The 25,809-nt window shown below is 46.1% G+C and overlaps 1 protein-coding gene and 1 long non-coding RNA gene across 5 annotated transcripts in view; both read right to left on the reverse strand.

The window, feature by feature from the left end:
- AGPAT4 (1-acylglycerol-3-phosphate O-acyltransferase 4) overlaps nucleotides 1–25,809 on the reverse strand; it is a 125,370-nt gene that overhangs the window by 35,956 nt on the left and 63,605 nt on the right. The gene's annotated exons all lie outside the window — the stretch shown is intronic.
- On the reverse strand, nucleotides 1,328–25,409 carry LOC115295960. 3 transcript variants are annotated; one of them, XR_003910653.1, is made up of 4 exons: nucleotides 25,286–25,409; nucleotides 24,092–24,205; nucleotides 1,766–1,987; nucleotides 1,328–1,420 (listed from the first exon to the last, which is right to left on the reverse strand). It is a non-coding gene; the product is annotated as an uncharacterized LOC115295960 (long non-coding RNA). The 3 variants fall into 3 exon arrangements; XR_003910654.1 differs by having other exon boundaries at nucleotides 24,073–24,205; XR_003910652.1 differs by lacking the exons at nucleotides 1,328–1,420; nucleotides 1,766–1,987 and adding an exon at nucleotides 11,237–11,308 and having other exon boundaries at nucleotides 24,073–24,205.

A 25,809-nucleotide genomic window follows, 5' to 3' on the forward strand; every position in this document is an offset into this window, starting at 1 on the left:
AGGCCTGCGTGGGATTCTCTCTCTCTCTCTCTCTCTCTCCCCCCACTCCCCTCCCCTCCCACCCCTGGAATCTACTCGTGGGGCCATACCCGCCTCTGCCCATCACTGGGGCCAGTTTCAGAAACTCCATCTGGAGAACCGGTAGCGTCGATTCCCAGTTCCGCGAGGTGATGGCGGGAGAGGCCTGGGGCACAAGACAGGACTTTCCCCGTAAAATCCCCATCTGCAGCCTGCGGTCCCAGGGGCCACGGAAGCACCGAAGCAGCTGGCTATGGAGACACACGATCCCGAGCACACATTTAAGTCTATTCTAGTTGCCACCGTGCTGCTCAGCTTAGACACAGATGGGAAGCAAGAAGTTGGATGGACACAAGGAAAAGTGGGGCAGGAAGGGAGGTGCCCATTTTCCCGTCTGGAAAGAATGGTGTGAACCAGCATGCACGGAGTCAGTTCCACACTCCCAGAGCTGGGACGTCCGTGTCACGTGCTGACCCCAGAGCTGGGGACACTGGTGCCCCCAAGAGCCCTTCGAGGCGGCACAGACATTAAAAGCCATGATTATGCCTGCAGGGGTGGGGGGGGGAGTGGGAGAAAGAAGAGAGCATTTGAGAAGGGGGCAGGTAGGAGGAAGATTCCAGTGGACCGGTCACCTTGGCCTCAGGCAGGAAGTGGTCGTTCCTTATCTATAAGATCAAGGAAACCAACTCCTAAAGCAGACACAGCCGATGCTGGGCCGGCCTGGGTCCCCTCAGGTGGAGGGGTGAAGGGCGTCCTAAGAACACAGAGGAGGCCAACTTTCTGCAGAAAGGACGCTGAAATCCAGATCAGATTTCAGCTGATCTGAGCTCACTGCTCAAACATGCGTCCCCAGTACGGTGCCCCCGCATCCGGACACAGGGGAGAAGCAACAAAGGAAACTAGTGGTTTGCTAGTTACCTTTATCTAATTTTAAAAAATTATATAATTACATCCATAATGATATGTAATCTATAAACTAAGTATATATAATTATGTGTTTAAAACAGTTCTTATAATTTTAACTTTTAATGGATAATAATTAGGTTATAAATTAAGCCTCTCAACTTCAAAGGACCCCAGAATGCAAAAACAAAGCTCAGAAGTTTCTGGTACATAATGCACTGTTGTCTCCATCCTGTATGGAAGGCGGGGGGCCAGGCTGGGGCCCGGGAGGGGACGGGCCCCATGCTCCCATGCACCTGTCCTGTGCCCCTCATCTGGAGGCCATTCATCACGTCCCAGGCACCCATCTGGTACTCTCTGGGCCCCCGGCAAACATTGGTATAAGAATACGAAACCGAACGTTTATTGGGAGTTGAGGAAGCAGGAAGGTTTTGTCTTGGCTGTGGCGCCCAGCGGGTCTTGCTGTAGGTTCTGAGGGTCAAGAGCTGATGGTGTGAGCCTGGAGAGACCGTAAAGGGAATGAAATTCAGTAACCGAATACACCTTTCATTTTATGGGGCCTGACACAGCCGCTGGGATTTCTGATCAGAGAGCAGAGCCTCCATCCCAGTCCCGGCCCCCCTGAGGCTCGGTGGTGCAGCCACCTCCCCCTCCCCCTCCCCCGCCCCCCCCCCTCTGTCCCAGTCGGCCCAGACCCGCTGCAAATCTGCTGGAGTCTGCATCCACCTTCTCTTTCTTCCTCACTCGCCCTCCCACCGCGCCTTATCCGTCCTTCCAGGCTCAGGGCATGGCCATGTTTCCTTGCAGTCTCAGATCCAAGGCCGCGGACCCAGGTCCCCCTCACCTCCTGATGCTAAGTGCAGTCCACTCCTCCAGGCACCTGCTTGTGTTTTATTCTGAACCACTTCCGGTTAGCTCAGCGCCACGTGCCTTTCTGCCACATCCAACTTTCGAGCTGCCTTCCCGCGACCCCAGACTGGGAGCCCAGAGCACCTGCCACATTTCCGTCCACGCCGCGGAGTCAACCCCGCTTTTCCCACTTCCCTGTCTGGGTCATCGGATAATGCTGTAAGCAGACACACAGGCTAGCTGTGCCGTTGACACCTCGCGGGGTCGCTTAGGAAAACAACGTCTAGAAAGACCTTGTCGGAAGGATGAGGGAAAGTTTGAGAAGCCCGGTGGCTCTTCTCTGATGGAAACTCATCTGCCAGGAGCTGGCATCATGCGAAGCCACTTACTCCCAACAACACACCCTCCCCATCACTGTCCCCTCCCGGGCCCAGGAAGTACCTGTTTCTAGGCAGACTTTGCCCTTGGCGAGGTTCGGAGGAAATAGACTTGACCTAGTGTGTTCTTGGCTCAGATCGTAAAAAGGTAATGCTGCCCCACTGCAACTTTCTCCTGAAGCCTTGAGCAGTGGGGCAATGAGGGGCCATGAAAACACTCCGGAACCAGGCGGGGGTGGGGGCGGGGGTGCCGGCTCCCTCCCCACAGTACACAGATCCTCCCAAAGGAAGAAGAGGGGAACTGGGTAACGGATTTTGAGGTGGAGGCCAACTGAGAGCGGGCAGTCCAAATGCCGTAAGACTTCACAGTATGAACAGTGGAATGAATAAAGTTAAGGGTGAAAAATCAGCTTTTTATCAGGCGGAGTCAGCACTCTACTCCCAATTACTGGGTGGATCGTTCAGAAAGGCAAAATGTCAAGAAATACGACTCTCTTGAGAGAGGAGTGTAAAAGGTGGGGAGAAGCCCTATGCTTCCCGCCTGCTATCCGTTGGGGGAGGAGAGAGAAAGGGTCTAGATGCCAAGCCTCACCACACCACTCTGGTGCCCTGCCGTCGGGCTTCCCAAAACCCCCTTGTGCTCAAGCCGCTCAGAGACCACTGAGCTGTGTGCCACCTACGCCACCTGGTTTTCCAGGCCTGGTGACGCGAGTGATCTTACTTACCTAGTCCTCAAATCCTGGGCCCATGGGGTGCCCAGCAAGGCGGGAGGTGCTTGATTGTGGCAGTGAGCAAACAAATTCCAGCAGGGGAGATACAAATGCATGGCCACAGAAACATGTGACTTGGAAGATGGCTGTCGGTGCTGTGGGGTCAGCAGGGGGATGTGGAGAGGGGGGCGAGGCTGATCTTCCAGTGGGGTGCTCATAGGAGGCCTCTCTGGCTGTCAGGACTTTCACGTTGAAGCATGCCGCGATTGAATTGAACATGAGCTGCTAGAATGTAACCTCACACAGGGGATGGTTTTGTCCACAGGGGTGTTTCCAGTGCCTCCAACTGGGAACCCAGTTAAGAGGTGACAGGCTGCCATGGGGGGAATAATGTGGCCAGTTTAGGGGGCAGGCTGTGTGATCAGTCAGGGAGAGGGCAGAGGGCGGCGGGCATGTGGAGGAGGTGAGCTGGCTTCCAGCAGGTGCTGGGAGTGGGCTGGATGGGGCGCAGGAGAAGAGGTTAGGGAGAGATTCTAAGGTTTTGGCCCTGAGTAGCTGGTGACGGGGACGAACTGGGAACCATGGGGCAGGGAGGGAAGCGTGGACGGTGGGGAAGCGGGGGCTGGGGTTGGGACGCATTTGTCAAGGGAAGGGGTCCTGCAGCCCTGGCCTGGACTCACGCAGTGGTTATGGTGCCTTCACGCCTCCCCCTGCCGTGGCCCTGCACACCCTCCAACCACTCTGTCCCTGTGCCCTGCCTCATCTCTTCTCTCTCAAATCCGGTCTGTCCTTCTCCTTAAAACATTTTCCCACTCAGTCACCAGGTTAGATTTCAACGCCTTCCAGGTGCTTGGCAGGACCAGAAATTGAATTTCACCAGGTCTGGGAGCAGCGATAGCGCAGGATTGGCAAGCACCATTAGCACTGGATTTTGTTCTCTATAAACTCCTGCCCACCGTCAGGGGGCAGCCTGTCCACAGTTTGGAAAAGTAACATGGCTGTGAAATGTTCTCTTGCACAACACAGAGCCTGGATCCATGGACGGTTTATGTCCAACCCCCAAGGCCAGGGAGGGAGGGGCAGGTGAAAGAACCCCACCCCCAGAGCACTCTCACACTCAGAATGCGGGACCTTCTGCAGGACAGAGGCAAGGGGAAGGGAAAAAGGAAGGAAGGGGTCTGTTCCAATATAAGAACTGTAAGGACACAGGTCTGAATCAAACTGACTCTGACCTCGGAGGCCTAAGTGTCAGCTCTCAGAAACCCTTGTAACACCCAATCAGGAAAGACCAGCTAACACCTTTAACATTTCTAAGGGCGGGCCTAAAGATGGAGGTTAAGACTAGTCACGCCCTACACGAGGGTCCTGGGCCCACTCTGTGATTGGTCAATACTCTAGGTGTTGTGATTGGCCCCCACCAAAAGTATCAATGAATGGTTAAACCTGCTGTGTCACCATTTCCTGTAACTCCCCCTTCCCAAACTCATAAAAGCCCCCACCCCCCCCATGCTCAGAGCTCACTCCACGTGGATCCAGTGTGTGGTTGAAGTCTGTGAGCCCGAGTTTAGGCTGGCCGGGCCTAAACTTGTAATAAAGCCCTTTGCTTCTGCATGCGTGACTCGGTCTCCTGGTAGTCTCTGGTTTTGGGGGGCAGTATCAAAATCTGGGTATAATAGAATGACTTCCAGACATAACGACCAAATCCACATGGACCTTACTTAAGTCCTGATTTAAACACTCCAAATGTTACAAAAACAAAAACAACTAAAGACAGTTTGGAAACCACTGGAGAAATCTGATTCTAGATGTTATAATATGATACTAAGAAAATATTAATGTTGATAGTTGTGATAATATTGTGATTATGTTTTGAAGGTGTACTTATTCCTTTTCTCTTTAATGTTTATTTTTGAGAGAGAGAGAGAGAGCACGCGCGTGCATGCGAGCCCAGGAGTGGGGGAGGGGCAGAGAGAGAGGAAGACCCAGAGTCTGAAGCAGGCGCCAGGCTCTGAGCTGTCAGCACAGAGCCCGACGTGGGGCTCGAACTCATTGAATGCAAGATCATGGCTGAGCCAAAGCTGTACTGAGCCACCCAGGTGCTCCAGACTTGTCCTTATTCTTTATAAAACACACCTCATGATATTGGGAGTCGTATTTCATGATACACAATGTCTGGGCTCACTTTACAGGTGGCAGTAAGATGAAATACTTAAAGTCTAGGTGCTGTGAATATGGAGAGCCCTGAGGCTATGTCCTCATATTTATTTATATGTCCCATAATAAAAAAGGTAAAGGCAACAAGTTCCCTCTTGCACAGAAGAGTACGTCCAGGAAGCAAGGAGTCCAGGGTCAAGGGCATTCCTGAAAACACCTTAGTCCTGCCTCCGGCATTCACTGCCGTTTCTCTAGAGGCAACAAGGAGGAGACAAAGACGAAAATCTTAGGAAGATACCCACTTACAAATGTAGACCAGCCCTGCAAATGGATTTCCATTTTTTTAATTTCTGAAGGAGATGAGGTTTAAAAACAATTTGAAAATACTTTGCATTTCAATGCCACTCTATCAAGCGGGTAAAAGGTCTAAGTTCTCAGAGCGCGAAAGCCCTCACTTCTCGGCTCTCCCCTGCTTGGTCCATGGAGTGGTGAGCCGCCACTGTTCACACCGTCCCTAAGTCAAGTTCGCAGGCCTTGTCCAGGCCACACGGGGGTCAGTCCACGCAGGTGGTCAGCAGGGTGACTGTGAGGAGCTCCGCCCCCACCTCTCAGTCTCCCGATGTCTAAGCAGGGACAAGGCCACCACTAGGTTGTGGTGAGGCTCCCACGGCAGCGGTACCTAAGAGCTAAGTGACTGCCTGTTAACAGTGATTGGCTGTGGATGGTGTTTCTGACCTTGATCAAATGAGTAAGTGAGTACTTGCTGAGTGCCTTCTCCCCAGGTCTGGGCATTGCAGGGAGGGACGGCGGAAGCCCTCCGGGCTCTCCTCCAGAATGGAGATCAGTAACAACCAAGCGAAATGGGAATTTATCGACACTTTGCAAAGGGGCTGGCTGACAGCAGCCACTCAAGGGCAGGCGCCTCTGTCCCGTCTCTTCCATTCAACCCTTGAGCCGCGGACACCGCTCTGTATCTGATCCAGATCCCAGCGCCCTTCAAGACCCGAGCAGATCTCCCTCCTTTGCGGAGCTACTCCAGACCCCGAATTCCAAAGTGCCCTGGACTTATAAACTCGTCTCTGTGCCTCCTTCTTAGTGATGGGGGTTCATGTGCTTCCGGTGTCTTTGACCTTCTTGAGCTAGGACTAAAGGTATTTTTTAAATTCCCAGAAGTGGCTGGAAGTTCAGACTTCTATGGCCTGCTTTTAAGTCTCAGACAGAGTGTTCCTCCCAGAATTACTTGCTAAGTTGTTTTAAGGAAAGAACAGTTTCTAAAAACCAAGAAGTATAAAGGCCATGGTCCCATTCTGAAGTGCTGACCTTCCCATATCCACAAAGATGCTGTATCCTTGTTAAGCCTCAGGTCCAAATGTTCTCCTTGAAGATAAGAGTCCTTTCCCTACATCCCTGACAGAAATTAAACTTCCCAAGCTGGGTGTACACTATACCCGTGTGGGTGAAACCACCACCAACACTGAGTTCCTGCCAAAGAGCCTGGAAATAAGGCACAACATGGTGCGCTCATAGTAAAACTGTCAGAACATATACTGAGGGGCAGTGCAGGCACGTGCAGAAGTCGCCTTAACGAGAACCCATGGGTTCCTGGCCAAGACTCAGACACTAGCTTCATTTAAAGAAATGGATCCAACTGTAGAAAGAATGAATCAACCAGAAGCCATGCCGGTCATTCAGGAGCCAGGCCTGTCCACGGGGCAGATACACCCCTACTCTTGGGCACCCGCCCGAGTCCCCTCACTGGACAGCAAGTGTGCCCTCAACCTCCTGAATGTGATCTGAATTCAAGCGCTGATCAGCTTTCAGGGCTAAAATGTGTTGATCAGCATTCACTTAATCTTACTATTTCCATTGAGAAATAGATTATTAACCGCATTCTAATTTTCATACGTACGTGTATCATAAGATTGCTTAATATTAGTTCATTAGAGCCTGATTAAAATAATAATAATAAGCCACACGTCATAGCCTATCAAACAGGATCCGCCTCCGGAACGTGGGAACTGTTCCAAGTACAGCCAGCCCACGGGGACGTCCGTTCCTCAGCCCGCTACCTCTCGAGCACCTCTACAAACAGCCACTTATTTGTGGCCAGGAATTTTCATTCACAGCACGCCCACGGGTCACCTGTTCACCCACTACAGTCCTCCCTGCCACCCACTGCCGTCTCCCTGGTCCCCGGTCCTACCTTTCCCACGTCTGCTGCTATCCATCCTCTTTTCCATTCTCAATGGTGCCCTGTCACCTGATGACCTTCTGCCTGGTCCATCTGCCTCCCGCATCACATGCTCCTCTCACCCAGCCTGTGCCTGACACCAGCTGAGCCCTGTAACGCCCCCGCTGGCTCCTCGCCATCCGCAGAGGAAGGGAGGCTCCTTCGCCAAGTCCTGCCACTTGGCTCCCCTCATTAGTGCCCTCTTCCTGCCACGCGCCTTGAGCTCAAGTCCAGGCGAAGTGCATGCTCTCCCTGGAACCTTCTAGAACTCTGTGCCTACCCCAAGGTCTGGCCTCTTGCTCAAGCTCTTCTCGTGGCCCAAAGACCCTTCCTTTCCATCCATGTCAAAGCCTTCCCGTCCACCAGGTCTCTGCACACCTGAGATCTCGCCAGGAAGTTGTCCTTCCCATGGGGTTGTGCCACCCAACCCTATCAGAAGGAGCCTCTCTTCCACGTCCCTCAACTAGGGACTCCGTGCCGATAGTACCTCCACGTCAGACAGACCTGATTGGAAATTTCATTCCATCACTTAGAAGCCTTATAACCCTGGCATGTTACTTAACCTCTCCGGCTTTCAGATTTCTCTGTAAAATAGGAATAACATCGCGTACAAAATCGTTGTGAGCATTAAGGAGGACTAATGTTTGTAGAGAATGTGCAGGTGGCAGTGGCAACGGTCAACCTGATTCTCTTCTTTCTCCGACTCCGGAGGCCCGTTTGGTTGGCATTTCTCCCCCCAGAGAGCACACGTTACCTCACAGGAGGGCTTGGGCTTTGCCCACTTTGTCGCTTTACTGCCTACAGGACACAGAACGGGCTTGCACGGACATCAACAAATATGTCATTCACCAACCTGGATAAGGGCGTCGGTTTCGGGTATGAGAAAATTCGCAAGAATCCAGATTATATCAAAAATCAGTTGGGTGTTATATGGAAACCAATTTGAAAATAAACTATTAAAAAAACAACAACCAAAAAATGGCTTTAAAAAACAACCAGTTAAGGATGGTAGAGTCCTCAAGCCCATTACACTTTTTTCTAATTCTAAAAGCAACATTAAGAAATTACTAATCACTTTGAGAGCATCTAAAGCAAATTTTAGAATCTACTTAAGATAAATGCCTGCTCTTAATTTTCATCACTTACCGTCTTCTCTCCCCTTCCCCTCATCAAAACAGAATTAAGCTTATTCTCATGACTCAAATTTGAGACCCACAGAGAAATACATGACGCATAATTTTGAAAAGAATAAAAAATTAAGATGCTAAAATATACCCAATTCCCCAAATAATTTTTAGGGCCATGTGAAGGAGAGACTGTCCTGGGATTGTTTTCTAAGAAACCTTTTCTTCAGGGCACCTGGTTGGCTCAGTGGGTAACGCATGCAACTCTTGATCTTGGATCGTGAGTTCGAGCTCCACACTGGGTGCAGAGATCACTAAAAAAATAAATGAAAAACAATAACAACAAATCTTTTTGTCACATGAGGCACTCCTTCTCTCAGCTGAGAAAGCCACAAGGTACTTACATTGCTTTTTTCTTTTTTAATATTTACTTTTGGGAGAGAGAGAAAGAGCATGGCCAAGGGAGGAGAGAGACAGAGCATGTGCAGGGGAGAGGCAGAGAGAGAAAGGGGGAGACACAGAATTACAAGCAGGGCTAAGCTCCGAGCTGTCAGCACAGAGCCCGACGTGGGGCTCGAACTCACAAACTGCGAGATTATAACCTGAGCCGAAGTTGGATGTTTAACCAACTGAGCCATCCAGGAGCTCCTAGCTTTGCTTTTTAAATACAGGACCACCTTTAGTGGAACAACGTTTAATCATCGAGAATAATGTATACATTGGTTATTCTTCCCTCTGAACTGATAAACAAGGTGGCCAGATAGTTCTGAATCTCTCCTAATATCAGCTATTTCAAGTGAGACATCAGTGTTTTCAACAAGATACTATTCTGTCCCTGTTCAGGTTGTCAGAACACAGAGCGCCCAGGGAAACTGAATTTCAGATAAACTACAAATGACTTTTCAGCATAAGTATATCTCATGCTATAGTAAAGGAAAGATACAGTAAAGCATGAGTCATGGGGTATCTGGGGCAAATTCACACTAAAAAATTAATTGCTGTTTATCTGAAATTCAAATTTCACTGGATATCCTGCATTTTCATTTGCTAACTCTGGCCGCCTGAGTCCCTGTCAAGCCAGCAGTAGCCATGGCAACAAATGCTGATAAGGCTCTGGAAAGGCAGCTCTGGGATGGACTGGAAGCTGTCAGGGCTGACCGGCCTCGACGGTCCCATGAGCTCTGGTGAACATCACCTGTGCAACCCTGACAGCCACCGGGAGATGGGCTTGACTCCCCCATTTTACAGATGACAAGAAGGAAGGTCCAGGCCCCCTCAAGGTCACAGATCTGAGGGAGCGGGATTCCTGGGATTCCTGGCAGGTGATGGTAGAGTTTTCTTACCTCACTGACCTCACGAATATCCAGAACACCTATTTCTTAGAATCTTAGCAATTGTTAAATAATATACCTGTCTTCAATTATGTCCCATCTTTCAAAGGTCCCTAAGAAATCATTTGACTGGGGTTTGTCTGAGCTTTATCTAATCAAGTTGTAAAGCCAGTGAGTGAGCACGATCTGTTACTAAAGCCTAATTTCTCCTCAGCCCTGGGAACACCAAGGCCAAGAGTTAAGAGGCTTTGCCATCTGTGACCTGTCCTAGGTAATCCCCACCGGCTCTGACTGTGATGGCTAATCACTGCAGCCAAGCCCAAGGCTAATACAAGGGCTCCAGCATCCAGGACTCGGGAGATGGAAGGTAAGGGAACTCTGCCCCCCGCCCCGGGCTGGGGCACGGTGCATGGGGGGTTGGGGAGACAGTGGAAGGACACAGAAGGACGGAGCAGGAGGTAAGGGGGGAGTCAAGGAAAGATGGCGGAGGGGAGAGCACACACGACAACCAGGCAGTGATCTAGGCTTGCCTTGGGCCATAACCCATTGCCTAGCCCCAGGCTCACCTGTGAAGATTAGTATCTCCACCCAGATGCACAGACTAAGGCTCACATTTCAGTCACCTGCCCAGTCTCTGGTTTGTGCACGTCCAGGACCACGGCCACTGGTGGGGGGCTCGGGGGCACAGCCTGGAGATAGCTCCCTCCACTGCCTTCTGCCCACCATCCCCATCACCCTCTCCTCACCCCCCCACGCCTCCCTGCCAACGGCCACCTCAGAAGAAGCCAAACAGCAACCTTAGTGCAGTCCTTCGGGATCTGTACCTGCACAGGCCTCGGCTCAATGTGACATTTGATCAGTCCTGAGATGCTATTTGTTCTCATTTTCATGTACTTGAAGGCCATGCATCTCACTGTCAATGGTGCACCTCAGAGTCTTTTTCTTGCCTAGAGGTACGTAAGTCATGATGCACGTCACAACTGGTGACATCTTAGACTTTGTGAAAGATAGGAATTTGAAAAAGAAAAGGTTGACCTTAGGAAGCCGATGGCATTTAGATAGGCTGGATCTGAAATGTGGCCATGTGTTAGAGCGCCAGAGGTCAAGGTCGTGGGAGAAAGGGAACAGGAGTCAGGAGGGTGAGGTGTAGGGCAGTGAAGCTATTGTGTACAATACTGTCATGGCCCATACATGATGGTATGCATTTATCAAGACTCAAAGAATGAACCCTGATATAAGCCAGGGACTTTAGTAAATACCAGTATATCAGCTTTGCTTTGTCAACTGTACCAAACGTACCACATTCATGCAAGATGCTAATAGCAGGGAAACCGTGTATGTGTGTGTGTGTGTGTGGTGGGTGGTGGAAGTGAGGGTTCCGTGGGAATCAATGTACTTTCTGCACAGTCTTTTTGTAAACCTAAAACCATTCTTAAAAAAATAAAGTCTATTAATTAAAAACAAGACAGGGTGAGTTGATCCTTTTATATTTCTTCCATAAAAGAATGTTACAGAAAGCACATAAACTATGTTTCTGCCCCTGGTGTATTCTTTCTCACCTTTCAGATGGTGTCCATTCTCCATGGTCCAACAACAGAGAGTGGATGAAATGCTTTGCCATGAAGGAAGAAAACAGAGGTGCTATCAGATCCCTGCCTTTACAACGCTGACCAAGAGAGTAGAAATTCTAGACTCTCCACCCCACCTTCACCTCCAAACACATCAACTCTCTGCACATCAAATCATGGGGATGGGAAAGGAAGATCAGCAGCTACCAAGACCCAGTAGGTCCAAAAGAAAAAGGAATGATCTAAACATGACCTGAAATATCCATCTCTCGGGTAAAGGCAAGTGGAAAGGAGTCAATTATTATCAGAGTCAATGGCTTTGGCTCTTGGGCCATAATTTGATCTATTTAACCAACAGACAATATATTCTAAGGTCATAATAGTAGTCAAGGCTTGGTCTTTGTTTTTGACAAATATATCCAGAGGCCAACAGGCTTCCCAATTAAGATTTCTCACGAATAGAGGTCTATTTCTCATGAACAGAACACGAGTAGACTTGCTGCTACCCTTGGTGTTTCAATCTCCCCAGCATCATTACATTGGTTTCTGAATCCTTAAAGAATATAACACTGTTAAGGCTAATGACCAGATTCCAGATATAATAAAGTATTTTTTAAGTGCTTTTTGTGGGCTCTGCATAGTGACAATGTTTACAAACGTCCTCTTACTTAATGAGGTAGTTATCGTATAGGACATGAGAATACCAAGGTGTAGAAGACTTGCGTAGACACCCAGGGGCACAAGCCAGACTCTACCTAAGCCCAGTGGACTCCAAACCTCACACTTTTTCCCCCTTAATGTTTGTTTGTTTGTTTGTTTGTTTATTTATTTATTTATTTATTTATTTATTTATTTATTTGAGAGAGAGAGCACACGTGAGCACAAGAGGGGGAGGGGTAGTGTGGGAGGAGAGAGAGAATCCCAAGCAAGCTTCATGCTATCAGCACAGAGTCCGACGTGGGGCTCAATCTCACAAACTGTGAGATCATGACCTAAGCTGGAATCAAGAGTCGGACACTTAACTGATTGAGCCATCAGGCACCCCTTCAACCTCCACACTCTTAACCACGATGCTGGATGCAAATTAGGAGTAAGAAGTATATAGAACAGTAAAAATTTGGTCCTCAGGAATGGAGCGAAAACTAGGACAATTATATCATTGCAATATAAACTCAAGTATAGGGAAGTAAGTCTCTGACCAAGGGGGCCAACACCCCAGACCACTGAAGTCAGGATGCCAAGTGACAGAAAGAAAAGAGGTCAAACATCTCAGATACAAATGGAGAGATTTTTCCACTTCCAATAGTTCTGATGGCTGGTGAAACTACAGTCAGGCAAGATTAAAGATGTATATATATTTTCCCACCTGTCATAGTCTTGGAAACATTGATTGAGTCATTAGGGTAAGGACACAATCAAGGTTAAATTGCAGCCATTTGACTTTGATCGATTGACATTTAAAATATCAATAACAAAGATTTTTGTCAGCTATAGGTTAAGTGAGCCAAGAGACTGCATCCACATCATCCCAGTGGGTAAAGATGTAGTCTTAGAGAAAGAGTTCCCGTTAATGTGGACAAAATTAGACCGCAGTGAGGTTATTGTGCCCTTAGCAAGTTCAAACTCGAGTCAGCACAGACTGGGTTTGATTATTGATTTCACTCCTAGGTGATGACTTCGGGCAAGTCATTTCTTCTTCTTCAATCTTGAAAGCAGAAATGATGCTTTCAGTTCAATGCCCACAGCCTATGCCACTGTGACCAGCGCTGTACAGTATCTGGGGTGGTGCACTGCTCTCCTACCTGGACTATTCATTCCACATTTCCAATGTGTTTTTCTTCTCTCTCCTTTCTTGCCTTCTTCAAAATTATCAGAACACTCTTGGCTCCTGCCTTCCCTTAGGTTTTATCTGGTATGTCCTTATGATCCTGACAGCATTTTGAGACTTTGAAGAAGATTTTCAAAATGATTTTTTACTCAGTATAAAAATATTTAGGTGGATTTTAATTTTTAGTTCAGGTTTTAGTTTTTAATCCTTCTTCTCACAGAAGACGGCTGGGCAAAATACCCTAAGTGGCCATATTGAAAATGGGTCAGTTCTCTTCAAGGTAGTTAGCTTTCCTAAGCCCCAGTGTTTCCATCTGTAAGATGGGTTAATAATCAGTATCTACATCTGTGCTGTCCAGCATTGCTTTGAAACGTGGCTACACCAAAGTGAGGTATGCTGCAGGTGTAAAGTATACACTGGGTTTTGAAGACTTAGAACAAAGAAGAGAATGAAAAATATTTCATTAATAATTTTTTATAATGGCACCATTTTGAAATGATAATTTGAAGGTATTGTGGCAACAAGATATATTATGAAAATAAATTCCACCTGTTTCCTTTAATTTTTTTAATGTAGCTACCAGAAAATTAAAGACTGCATATGTGGTTCTCATTATACTTGTAATGGACAGCTCTAACCTAGAAGATAAAGTTACAGCTCCTTAGCATCTTATAAAGACCCATTATGAGCTTCTCCCATGTCCTTCATGAGCCTCATTGCCAAACTTGGTCACCATTCCTGTGTGTGTGTATCCGTTCTCCATAAGACTACTACTTGGGGAAGGAAACAGTTTTTTCATCTTTGTGTTATCAGACTTGGTACCTACTATAGATTAGAAGACCAGCAAACATTTGAATGTTGAATGAATGAAATACTTTCCAAGGTAAGTGATTTGATACTCTTTTTTTAAAAATGTTTATTTATTTTTGAGAGAGACAGACAGAGACAGAATGTGAGCAGGAGAGGGGCTGAGAGAGAGAGAGGGAGACACAGAATCGGAAGCAGGCTCCAGGCTCTGAGCTGTCAGTGCAGAGCCCAATGTGGGGTTTGAATTCAAGAACTGCGAGGTCATGAGCTGAGCAGAAGTCAGAGGCTTAACTGACTGAGCCCCCTAGGTGCCCCTGTGATCCGATGCTCCTACCTTTCAGCTGGGAACACCTCTCCTCACTTCTGGTTTCTCTAAGTAAACACGTGCCCTGCCAGCAGCCCTTTATTCACCTGACCCAGGAGAAGTGGGGTAATTTACATGACTGGTAAGCTTGGGAAGATTCAACAGGAATTCTTGACTTGGCCCTGCATTCCCTTTGAAAGTGAGCAGTCCTCTGCTCTCCAGGAACTCCAGCAGCTCTCCAGGAACTGCCCTCTTTGATCTTAGGAGGCTGCTCTGGGCCAGCACTGCTGGCCCAATGCTGGGGCCAGGTCAGCAGGCCTGTTTGGCTCTTACAAAGCTACAGCTCCCAAGACATGCTCCATCGGAGATACAGGAAATATTCTGGCCACCATCCTCCGTGTCTCTGCTTACATTTTCAAATTGTTCAGAAAAATAGCATGGTACTATGTATCGGAACCTCTTGGAGATGGTCATTATCAAGGTCCAAAATTACACATATTCTTTGCTCCAAAAGAGTATCATGCAATTTAACTTGACTACGCTGGAAACATTATTCAGAGCTTGAAGCAAGCTTCCCACTTAACTCAAAATCAAGTTGAAGGGTAACGCAAGACAAGAAACTGGCTATTACTTTCAGGGTGAGTTCCTAGCTTTCTCGTTCCAAAATCACTCTTCCCAAATAAAGGGGGTGGGGGAAGCAATTATCCAGAGAAGATAAGAACTGTAGGGCCTTGAATGGAAAGCAAACTGGAATAAACACTTCACAAGCCAACATTCATTGTGTGGCATGTCCTGCAATGAACACACAGTCATTCCTAGCTCTAGTACCACCTAGAATTACAGGGATGTCTTGATCATTAGAATTAGCATCTTGTACAATAACCAGTCATCTGTAACCATTAAAAGGCCAAAGAAGCTTTGCAGAGTGCACATAATGTCGTGGTTCACTCAGAGTGTCCAGGTGTACGCAGCCCAAGCACACCTGGTAGGACCTTACACCTGGTAGGACCTCATCAAGTAGTCAAAGACTCTGAGGTTAACAAGAAACCCTGAGGTACCAGACCGTCAGGCAGGGCCATGCCTCGGTCGTCTTTGACTCTTCTGAATAGGATTCAATTCTAGGAAAGCCATCCGCTCTCTCTCAGATCCCCAAACTTCACACGCATAGAAACTTCTGACATAGGGAGGGCTAACACTCCCAAGAGACTCATCCAACACACACAGTCGCTCCCGGTTGCCTTCTCTTTGCAATTGGCCCGTGGGCAGGTCGGTTCTCTCCCATCAGGCATTAAGGCAAATCTTGAATGTGACACTTCTCAAGGTTTATTCCAATCACATTTTCCCTGAAGCATTTTGATCACGCTAAGGCTCTGCTCACTCTTGCAGAGTGACCCGGGCACCCCTCTCTTATAAGGTTTCATGATTCATAAGCTGTTGCACGTCTTGATATTCAAGAGCCCTTCCAGGTGTCAGAGTTTTTGGACTAGCATAGCTTAACAGACCTTAACTCTGCCCCATGGAACCCCAATTCAGGAACACTACTGGGTGACATTAACAAGTGTTGGGGAGATGGGTCACTCAGAAAAACAAAGTGAGGCATATACGTGTTTTCACCACCAGCCTCCTCAGGACACAACGTGCCGATGAGACTTTTCAGAGAAGGGACTCGGCACCTACGTCCTGACTTCACCCTACGGCGTGGTTAAGGAACTTGTGTTCCATGAAGCCGTGAGTAATTCCTGATGAAATAAGTGCACCTGTCCATCTTGATTCCTTAATGTTTGATTTCATGTAATCTTGGTAAAAGTTCTCAAGGTCTAACCTGGTTGCCCAATCCTCTGGAAAATCTCCCAGAGCACCAGGCCAGTTCCCTCCTGCTTCGGCAGACCTGGGTAAAGGTACTGACATGGACTGACCTAGGCTCTTGGTTTTATCTCCCAAACCAGGTCTGGAGTTTTCCTGCTGCTCTTAGGGAGGTCATGGTAGAGGGCACCAGCCAGAGGGTTACGTGCCTGCGGGCCTTCAAGTTCTGGATATACAATGACTTCCCTGGGCTTGAAAGGACATGTCACGATCAATTGATATTCACTAGTGATTGATTGAAATTTGGTCCTGGCCTCACCGTCAGCAACCTGAACAATCCTGTACAGTCTACCCAAATTCAGGCTCGCAATTTGTTAGCTCCATTTTAATGTGCTCTCTGTTACGGAGGATGTATTTTCCATGTCTGTTTCTAACCCCTGCTCTTCCTCAACATTCACATTTCTTTCTTCCTCACTTATCGTGTATTTCATGTCTTTATAGTTTTCCCTCCTCTCCTCTATAACAAAGAACTGCGTATATTTCCATTGTACATACAGACCTGCTTATAGAAGAGTTCTGTGTTTCTTGTTCTTCATTTTAAAAGTGGATCAAGTACAATGGTTTGTATATTCTTTCCAGAATATAATAAAAGCCTATCAATTACACAGCTTACTTTGTACCCCAGTGTAGTCATCAGATAATGTTTCCCTCTCCAGCAGTGGCTTCTCAGTGGAGAGTGACATTTGGCCACGTCTGGAGATATTTTGGGTTGTCACAGCGTCGGGGGGAGCACCACTGGCATCAGGGAGTTGGGGATGGGGTGTAGCTAATTCCACAATGCACAGAACAGCACTCATGACAAAGACCTACTGGCCCTAAACGTCACTAGTCAGTGGAGGCTGACGAACCTGCTTTATAACTATCAACGATGAAAAAGACGGGCGAAATTGGCAACACAGTTTTAGGATTGGATCTGGGTCTGTAATAGTTTGGTCTGCATTGAACTCTAGCTCCACTGTTTATAGCTGTGAGACCCTGGACAAGTCACTTGACCTCGCTGAGCCTCAGTTTCCTGATCTGTAACAGTTCTGCAGCTTAAGTGAACTAGCACATAGGAATTGGGACAGTGCCTGGAGCATCTGATGACGGCCGTTCTGCTTGGTTTTGTTTCCTTTTCTTTGGCAGATCGCATGCATGTGAACAGGAGACATGACCCAGACCCCGTCTATGTCTGTAACGAATCCAGAATTCCACAGCTTGTTAAGGGTAAGACCTTATATTATCCAAGAGTTTATATATTTTAAACTCTGATCCTCAAATCAACATATACCAGAATTCCTACCAATATTAATTCATTCTCTGAAATCCTAAAATTTGTTTTTGAAATCCACGGTGCAGCAGCCTTTGGAACAGATTGTCTGCATTCTCCACATGGCTCGCTGGCCTAGGACAGAACATCTGGATATGACATGCCTAACAAGGCAGGTTTTAAAAAGATTTTAGCTTGGTAATTGTAGAGAAATTACCGAAAACAGTCATTGGTATCTCTTCTGCATAAATAATGTGTTCCAAGACTGCATCAGACTTGCGGGGACATAAAAACCCTCTCTACAGGACTGCGAATATTTGGAGCAGGCTTTCGTTTGCTGTTTCCTCCATGTATCTTCTTGTCGTGCTCACCCCTCCTACTGCTCTTTTACTGCTCAAAGGACAGGGCCTATGAGGCCAAAGTGAAGGCCTCTAATCCCCTGTGGGTTCCATGGCTGCAATCCAGCCATGGGTGGTATTGATAACAGGCTTATGAATTAACTTGTCTGGGCTGCGGTGTCCTGTTATGTCATCAAGCCCTGATCTAAATCTAGGTGTTGCTGCTGTGAAGGTTCTTCATAGATGTGGAGGTTGTTATTGGTTTTCTTGAGGGAACCCGACTGATACCGTTGAACAACTAGCCCCTTACCGAACACAGTGGCTGGCCAGGAGCCAGAGACTCATGGCCACATTCATCACCACCACTGGAGAAACTGTCTGGGTTTATGCACTAGGCAAATTCTTGCATAAAGAATAGATACCTCTTGGGGTATCTGGGTGGCTGAGTTGGTTAAGTGTCTGACTTTGGCTCCCGTCATGATCCCACAGTTCATGCATTCGAGCTCTCTGTTGGGCTCTGTGCTGACAGTTCAGAGCCTGGAGCCTGCTTTGGATTCTGTGTCTCCTTTTCTGTCTGCCACTCCCCTGCTCACTCTCTGTCTCTCTCTCAAAAATAAAAAATATAAATTAAAAAATAAAAGAATATATAGTACTCCATTGTGTGTGTGTGTGTGTGTGTGTGTGTGTGTGTGTATGGCAATGAGGAAGAATGAAATCTGGCCATTTGTAGCAAAGTGGATGACCTAAAGGGTGTCATGCTAAGCGAAATAAGTCAGGCAGAGAAGAACAGATACCATATGTTTGCACTCATAGGTCTAACAGGAGAAACCTAAGGGACCTAAGGGAGAGGAAGGGGGAAAGAGAGCTGGGGAGACTGAGGGACACAAATCATAAGAAACTACTGAATACTGAAAATGAACCGTGGACTGAAGGGGGAGGGGGAGGTAGGGAAGGGGGTCAAGGTCATGGTGGGGGGCACTTGTGGGGAGAAGCACTGGGTGTTACATGGAAACCAATTTGAAAATAAACTATTTAAAATAAATAAATAAATAAATAATAGAATATATATCTCTTGGCCTCTAGTAAAGCTTGCCCAGTAAAATCTCAGAGGGCCACCAGCCTTGAGCACTAGCACAGGGACACAGAGACTGAGAAAAAGGCAAAGGAAAAGGCACTAAGGAGTGTTTTTGGGAAGCCCAACTTTGAATTGGGATGAATACAGGCATCACGGGGAAGGAAGAAATAAGGAAAGAAAGAAAGCAGGCACTCCTCAGCTCTGCATGTAGACCCTGTAAGCCCGCCTCACTTCTATGAGAAAATCACACTAGATTACTGCTAATAACATTAGCATTAACATTTCTATATTTACTACTCCTATAGAAGGCATTCAATAAGTGTTATTAAATTTTCAATCGAGCTCTGTGTAACAAGCATTATAATAAAAGATTTACAGGCCAGTAAATAATGGAATGGGCTGATTCAGAGTATTAACTTCTTTTTTAAAGTTATTTATATTTTTAGAGAGATAGAGAACACGTACGAGTGGGGGAGAAGCAGAGAGAGAGGAAGAAAGAGAGTCTCAAGGAGGCCCTGCACTGTCAGCACAGAACCCAATGCAGAGCTCAAACTCCTGAACCTTGAGATCATGACATGAGCATAAATCAAGAGTAGGACATCATACACAAAAATAAACTCAAAATGGATGAAGGACTTGAACATGAGACAGGAAACCATCAAAATCCTCGAGGAGAAAGCAGGAAACAACCTCCTTGACCTCAACCGCAGCAATTTCCTACTCGACACATCCCCAAAGGCAAGGGAATCAAGAGCAAAAATGAACTGTTGGGACCTCATTAAGATAAAAAGCTTCTGCACTGCAAAGGAAACAATCAAGAAAACGAATAGGCAACCGACAAAATGGGAAAAGATAATTGCAAATGACATATCAGATAAAGGGCTAGTATCCAAAATCTATAAGGAACTCACCAAACTCCACACCTGAAAAACGAATAATCCAGTGAAGGAATGGGCAGAAGACATGAATAGACACTTCTCCAAAAGAGGACATCCAGATGGCCAACAGACGCATAACATGATGCTCAACATCACTCAGCATCAGGGAAATACAAATCAAAACCACACTGAGATGCCACCTTAGACCAGTCAGAGTGGCTAAAATGAACAAATTAAGAGACTATAGATGCTGGTGAGGATGTGGAGAAATGAATGAGCACCCTCCTACACTGCTGGTGGGAATGTAAACTGGTGCAGCAGCCACTCTGGAAAACAGTGTGGAGGTTTCTCAAAAAATTAGCAACAGAACTCCCTTAGGACCTGCTGGGGATTTACCCAAGGGATGCAGAAGGGTATCCTGATGCCTAGGGGCACATGTACCCCAATGTTCATAGCGGCACTGTCAACAATAGCCAAAACATGGAAAGAGCCTAAATGTCCATCAACTGATGAATGGATCAAGAAGATGTGGTTTATATATACAATGGAATACTACATGGCAATGAGAAAGAATGAAATCTGGCCATTTGTAGCAACATGGATGGACCTCCAGGGTGTCATGCTAAGTGAAAGAAGTCAGGCAGAGGACAGATACCATATGTTTTCATTCATAGGTCTGACAGGAGAAACCTAACAGAGGACCATGAGGAGGGGAAGGGGGCGGGGGGAAGAGTAAGGGAGAGGGGAGGAGGCAAATCATGAGAGACTCTTGAATACTGAGAATGAACTGAGGGCTAGAGGGGGAGGGGGAGAAGGGAAGGGGAGTGATGGTCATGGGGAGGGCACTTGTGGGGAAGAGTACTAGGTGTTAGATGGAAACCAACTTGACAATAAACTATAAAAGAAAAAAGTAAAAAAAAAAAAAAAAAAGAGTAGGACATTTAACCAACTGAGCCACTCAGGCACCCCTAGAAACTCTTTTCTTAAAAAATATGCCATTCCATCTCCAAATAACTATAGTAAAATCTAATTATCTGAGAAGACATGCATTCTTTTTCTCTCCTTCTATCTCTTCCCAGTGTCTTACCAGACTAGGACTGGACAAGGAAAGAGGGGAAAAAAAAAAAGCATGACAGTGCCACATAATCTCATTTTCTGATTGCTCAAGAAGACTTTGAATTTATCTATGCCTATTGTCCTCTTTAATAATCATGTTTATTATGCTGACTGGGTATACCAGAGGTCCCTCCTTTCCTAGTAAAGAAATCAAGGACAAACTCTTCCAGAAAATACAAGAGGGAATTCTTCCAAACTCATTTTATGAGATCACCATTATTCTGATATCAAAACCAGACAGGAATGCCATAAGAAAAAAAAATTACACGCTAATATCCCTGGTGAACATAGATGCAAAAATTCTCGACAAAATACTAGCAAACCAAATCCAACAATGCATTAACAGGATCCTACACCAGGATCAAGTGGGATTTACTCCAGGGATGCAAGTTCAACATCTCCAAATCAAACCACATTAACGAAATGCAGATAAAAATGATACAATCATTGGAATAGATACCAAAAAAGCATGTGACAAAAGTCAACATCAATTTATGATAAAAAATCTCAACAAAGTGGTTGCAGAGGAAACTTACATAAGAAAGGCCACATATGACAAGCCCACAGCTAACATCATACTCAATGGTGAAAAGCTGAAAGCTTTTCTTCTAAGATCCGGAACAAGACACTCTCACCCCTTTTCTTCAATAGTATTAGAAGTCCTAGAGAGAGCAATTAGCAAGGAATAAATGGCATCCAGTTGAAATGGAAGAAGAAAAATTGCCACTATTTAATAGACATTATATTTAGAAAACCCTAAATATTCCACCAAAAATCTGTTAGAATAAATGAATTCAGTAAAGTTGCAAAATACAAAATTAATACACAAAAATCTTTTGCATTTCTTTACACTAATGATGAACTACCAGGAAGAGAAAATATACCTAGGAATAAATTTAACCAAGAAAATGAAAGCATATTAAAAACTACAAGACATTAATGAAAGAAATTGAAGAAGACACAAATAAATGGAAAGCTATTCCATGCTTATGGATTGGAAGAAATAATTGTTAAAATGTCCATACTACCCCAAACAATCTATAGATTGAGTGCAATCCCTATCAACATTCCAATGACATTTTTCACATGACCCTCCACTTCTGGCCACCACCTACATCCTAAACTTTGTATGGAACCACAAAAGACTCCAAATAGGCAAAACAATCTTGAAAAAGAAAAACAAAGCATCATGCTCCCTTTTTTTCAAACTACATTACCAAGCTGTACTGATTAAACCAGTAAAATATTGGCATAAAAACAGACAGAACATGGAACAGAATAGAGAGCCCAGAACCAAAACCATGCACATCTGGTCAATTAAAAATGAAATCTTGCCTTTTGCAGCAGCACAGATGGACCTCAAGGGCCTTATGCTAAGAGAACTAAGACAGGGAAAGACAAATAGTGTGTAGAATCTAAAAATAAAGAAGTAATCTCATAGAAGAAGAGAATGGGCTGGTGGTGACCAGAAGTGGAAGATCAGAGGTAGGGAAAATGGGTGAACTGTGTCAGTTTGTTTTTTCGCTTAAACATACTGAATTTATGGCAAAGGAGCCAAGACTGCATGGGGAAAGGGCAGTCTCTTCAATAAGTGGTTTTGGGAAAACTGGACAGCAACATGCAAAAGAATGAAATTGAACTAGTTTATTAGATCATACATAAAAATTAACTCTGAATGGATTACAGACTTGAAATCAAAGAAGTTCTAAAAAAAACACAGTGATAAGCTTCTTGATGTAGGTTTTGGCAATGGTATTTTTTAATCTGACACCAAAAGCAAAAAAAACAACAAAAGCATAAACAAGCAATCAGGACTCTACCAAACTAAAAAGCTTCTGCACATCAAAGGACACCACTGACAACATGAAACGGCAACATGCTGAATGAGAAAATATCTGCAAATCATATAGCTGATAGGGTCTAATATCCAAAATATATTTTTAAAAAACTCCTGTAACTCAATAGCAAAACAAACAAAATCTGATTTAAAAAATAGGCAGAAGAGGCGCCTGGGTGGCTCAGTCAGTTAAGCGTCCGACTTCGGCTCAGGATCCAATCTCACAGTTTGTGGGTTCAAGCCCCACATCGGGCTCTGTGCTGACAGTTCAGAGCTTGAAGCCTGTTTCAGATTCTGTGTCTCCCTCTCTCTCTGACCGTCCGCCACTCATTCTCTGTTTCCCTCTGTCTCAATAATAAATAAAACATTAAAAAAAATAGGCAGAAGATCTGAATAGACATTTTTCCAAAACTGTCTATCTGAATAGACATCTTTCCAAAAAGACATACAGATGGCCAACCAGGTAAATGATATGGTGCTCTACATCATTAATCACCAGGAAGATGCAAATCAAAGCCCCAATGAGATATCACCCCACACCTGATGGAATAGTTAGTGTCAACAAGATAATATGTAACAAATGGCATGGATGTGGAGAAAAGCAAACCCTAGTGCACTGTTGGCCAATTGGTACAACCACCGTGGAAAACAGTATGGAGGGTCCTCAAAAAATTAAAAATAGAACTACTGTCTGTTCCAGCGATTCCATCCTTCTTGGTAGTTACCCATGGAAAAGGAAAAAAACAACTTTAAAAGATACATGTACACTCATGTTCATTGCAGCATTATTTACAAGAGCCAAGATCTGGAAGCAAACTAAGTGTCCATCAATAGGTGAATGGGTAAAGAAGATGTGACGTGATGTGTGTGTGTGCATCTGCATATTACTATTATTATTCACCAATAACATTTTCACCCATAATGTTATTTACCAGTAACAAAGAATGACATCTTGCCCTTTGCAGCACCACAGATGGACCTCAAGGGTCTTATGCTAAGAGAACTAAGACAGGGAAAGACAAATAACATGTAGAATCTAAAAATAAAGAAATAAGCTCATAGAACAAGAGAACGGGTTGGTGGTGGCCAGAAGTGGAAGGTCAGAAGTGGAAAAAATGGGTGAACTGTGTCAGTTTGCTTTTTAGTTTAAATATACTGAATTTAGAAAATGAGTAAAAAAAAAATATCAGGGACAAACAAACAGCATGTTTGAATTCGAAGGAGAATCCATCTGTTCCTGGGCCATTTTGGAGCATGGCCATCACACGACTCTAGTCTCTGGGAAGGCCAAGCTAGTTGACCATCCCTTCTGATCTACCCAGGTTCATAAACATAGAGATCTCCCACCACCTCGTTTGAGAATAGTGAGTCCCTTTCACATTTAAGTCACTACTCTCAACTGAAACAGCACATCCAGCCCGTGGACTGGGAAGCTCGGGGCTATGCCAGCCAGAGGACCCTCTGTGAGCAGAGACAGCAGAGCGGCAGCTCCTAACAGACACCCCGTCCTCACCTTCCAGCTGTAACCTCACCTCCAAGGTGACAGCTGAGCTAAGGACATCGACAAGAATCGGGCAGTGTTCCAAAGGAAATCTTGTCCATTGACCAGCTCGGCTTCCTCCACGATATTGATCTTCCAGGTCTTGCTGGAGAAAATAAGCAGGCAGGGAAGGAGGGCCTGGAGGCTCTTCAAGGCCGACTTAATTCTATAGCTAATCAGGTAAGGCGAAGGTCAGGAAGTCATTAAGGAAAAATGAGAGTTTGACCTGGGACTGGATTAATGAGCACAGCCGCAGTCCTAAAGGAAATGTCGAAGTCCCAAAAGAAGAGAAGATTACAGGAACTGATTTCCTGTTTGGTAAAGTTTTACTTTTACTCAAAGAGTACTTCGGGTTAAAAATAGAACACAGAAGTAAGAAAGTCGATTGTAACAACCAGGCAAGATGGTTCTCGGCTTCATTTATTAGTCACTGGTTTCCAAGGCTGCCATCTAGATCTCCCCGCCATGAGTTCTACCAATGAGGTGCCAAGCACCCTATGCCCCCCCCCCCGCCCCTGGCATCTGTCCTGGGTAGCAGGGCCTCTCAAACTCCCATGGGCGTATGCACCACCGACGGACGGCGTTATGACATAGAATCTTAGGTCTTCAGTCTCCGTGCTCAGGGCTTTTTATCAGCTCCAGCATGATACTGGAGGCTGACCTGGGGGAGACGGGGAGGTGAATTACTGCACTCCAACTAGGGCCAGGTGCTGCTCTCGGCTCTTTGAATGTATTAGTTCTCTTCAGTCTCTGAATGGTCTAAGAGGAGGGCCCCATTATACAGACAATTAGTTAGTCTTTGGTAACTGTTCACCCATGATTCTTTCCCTACTTCCGTGGTTCTTAGGTGCGATTCCCAGGTTAGTATTAACCTGCCATTCCCGGTCTGAGCCTTTGAAGACCCGTCACGTATGCTTCCTCCTCCAGGAAGCCTTCCTGGCCCAGCAGGCCTGACAAGGTGGCTGTCCTATACACCCGGACACACTCTCCTCTATACTTGTTGTACTAGATGCATTGGTGATTTATCATTTTGTAACAAGTATACCCAAAGCTGAGTGTCTCAGAACTACTAGAAACACTGTTTCTGACAGCTCGGGGGTCAGGAATTATTCAGGACTGACAGGACTGAGTGGTTCGGGCTTAGTCCAGACAGCGGCTGGGGCTTGACTGGGGCTGGAGGACCTACCTCTAAGGTGGCTGCTCACACAGCAGGTTGACTGCTGGCTGCAGATCCTGATTCTTTTTACAGGCAGCTTGATGTCCTCATGATGTGGTGTCTGGCTTCCCAGAACAGGGGCAGGGGTGGGGGGGCTGGTGGAAAGGAGGAGGGGTGAAGGAGGGATGGAGAGAGGGAGGGAGGGAGGGAGGGAGGAAGAGAGGGCAGAAGCGATAGTTTTTATGACGCAAAACTCGCAGAGCCTCATTTCCACCACTCAGTTTGCTAGAAGGGAGTCACTACGTCTAGCCAGCATTTGAGAGTTAGATGAATTAGGTCCCACTTCTTGCAGAAAGGATTGTCAAAGACATATTTAAAATTTAGCATCCTGCAGCCAATTGAATTTTCCACAGAGAGCTGCAGCAATCTCCTACGCCCCATGTTTTTCTAGAATGGGGTCATTCCTCCATCAAGAGGTGGAACCAAATTCCCCACCCTTGACTCTGCGAGGGCTACTAACTTACTTATAAACAACAGAATATGGTGGAAGTAAG

Source organism: Suricata suricatta, chromosome 7 (genome assembly GCF_006229205.1).
Source record: "Suricata suricatta isolate VVHF042 chromosome 7, meerkat_22Aug2017_6uvM2_HiC, whole genome shotgun sequence".
NCBI classification, from domain to species: Eukaryota; Metazoa; Chordata; class Mammalia; order Carnivora; family Herpestidae; genus Suricata; species Suricata suricatta.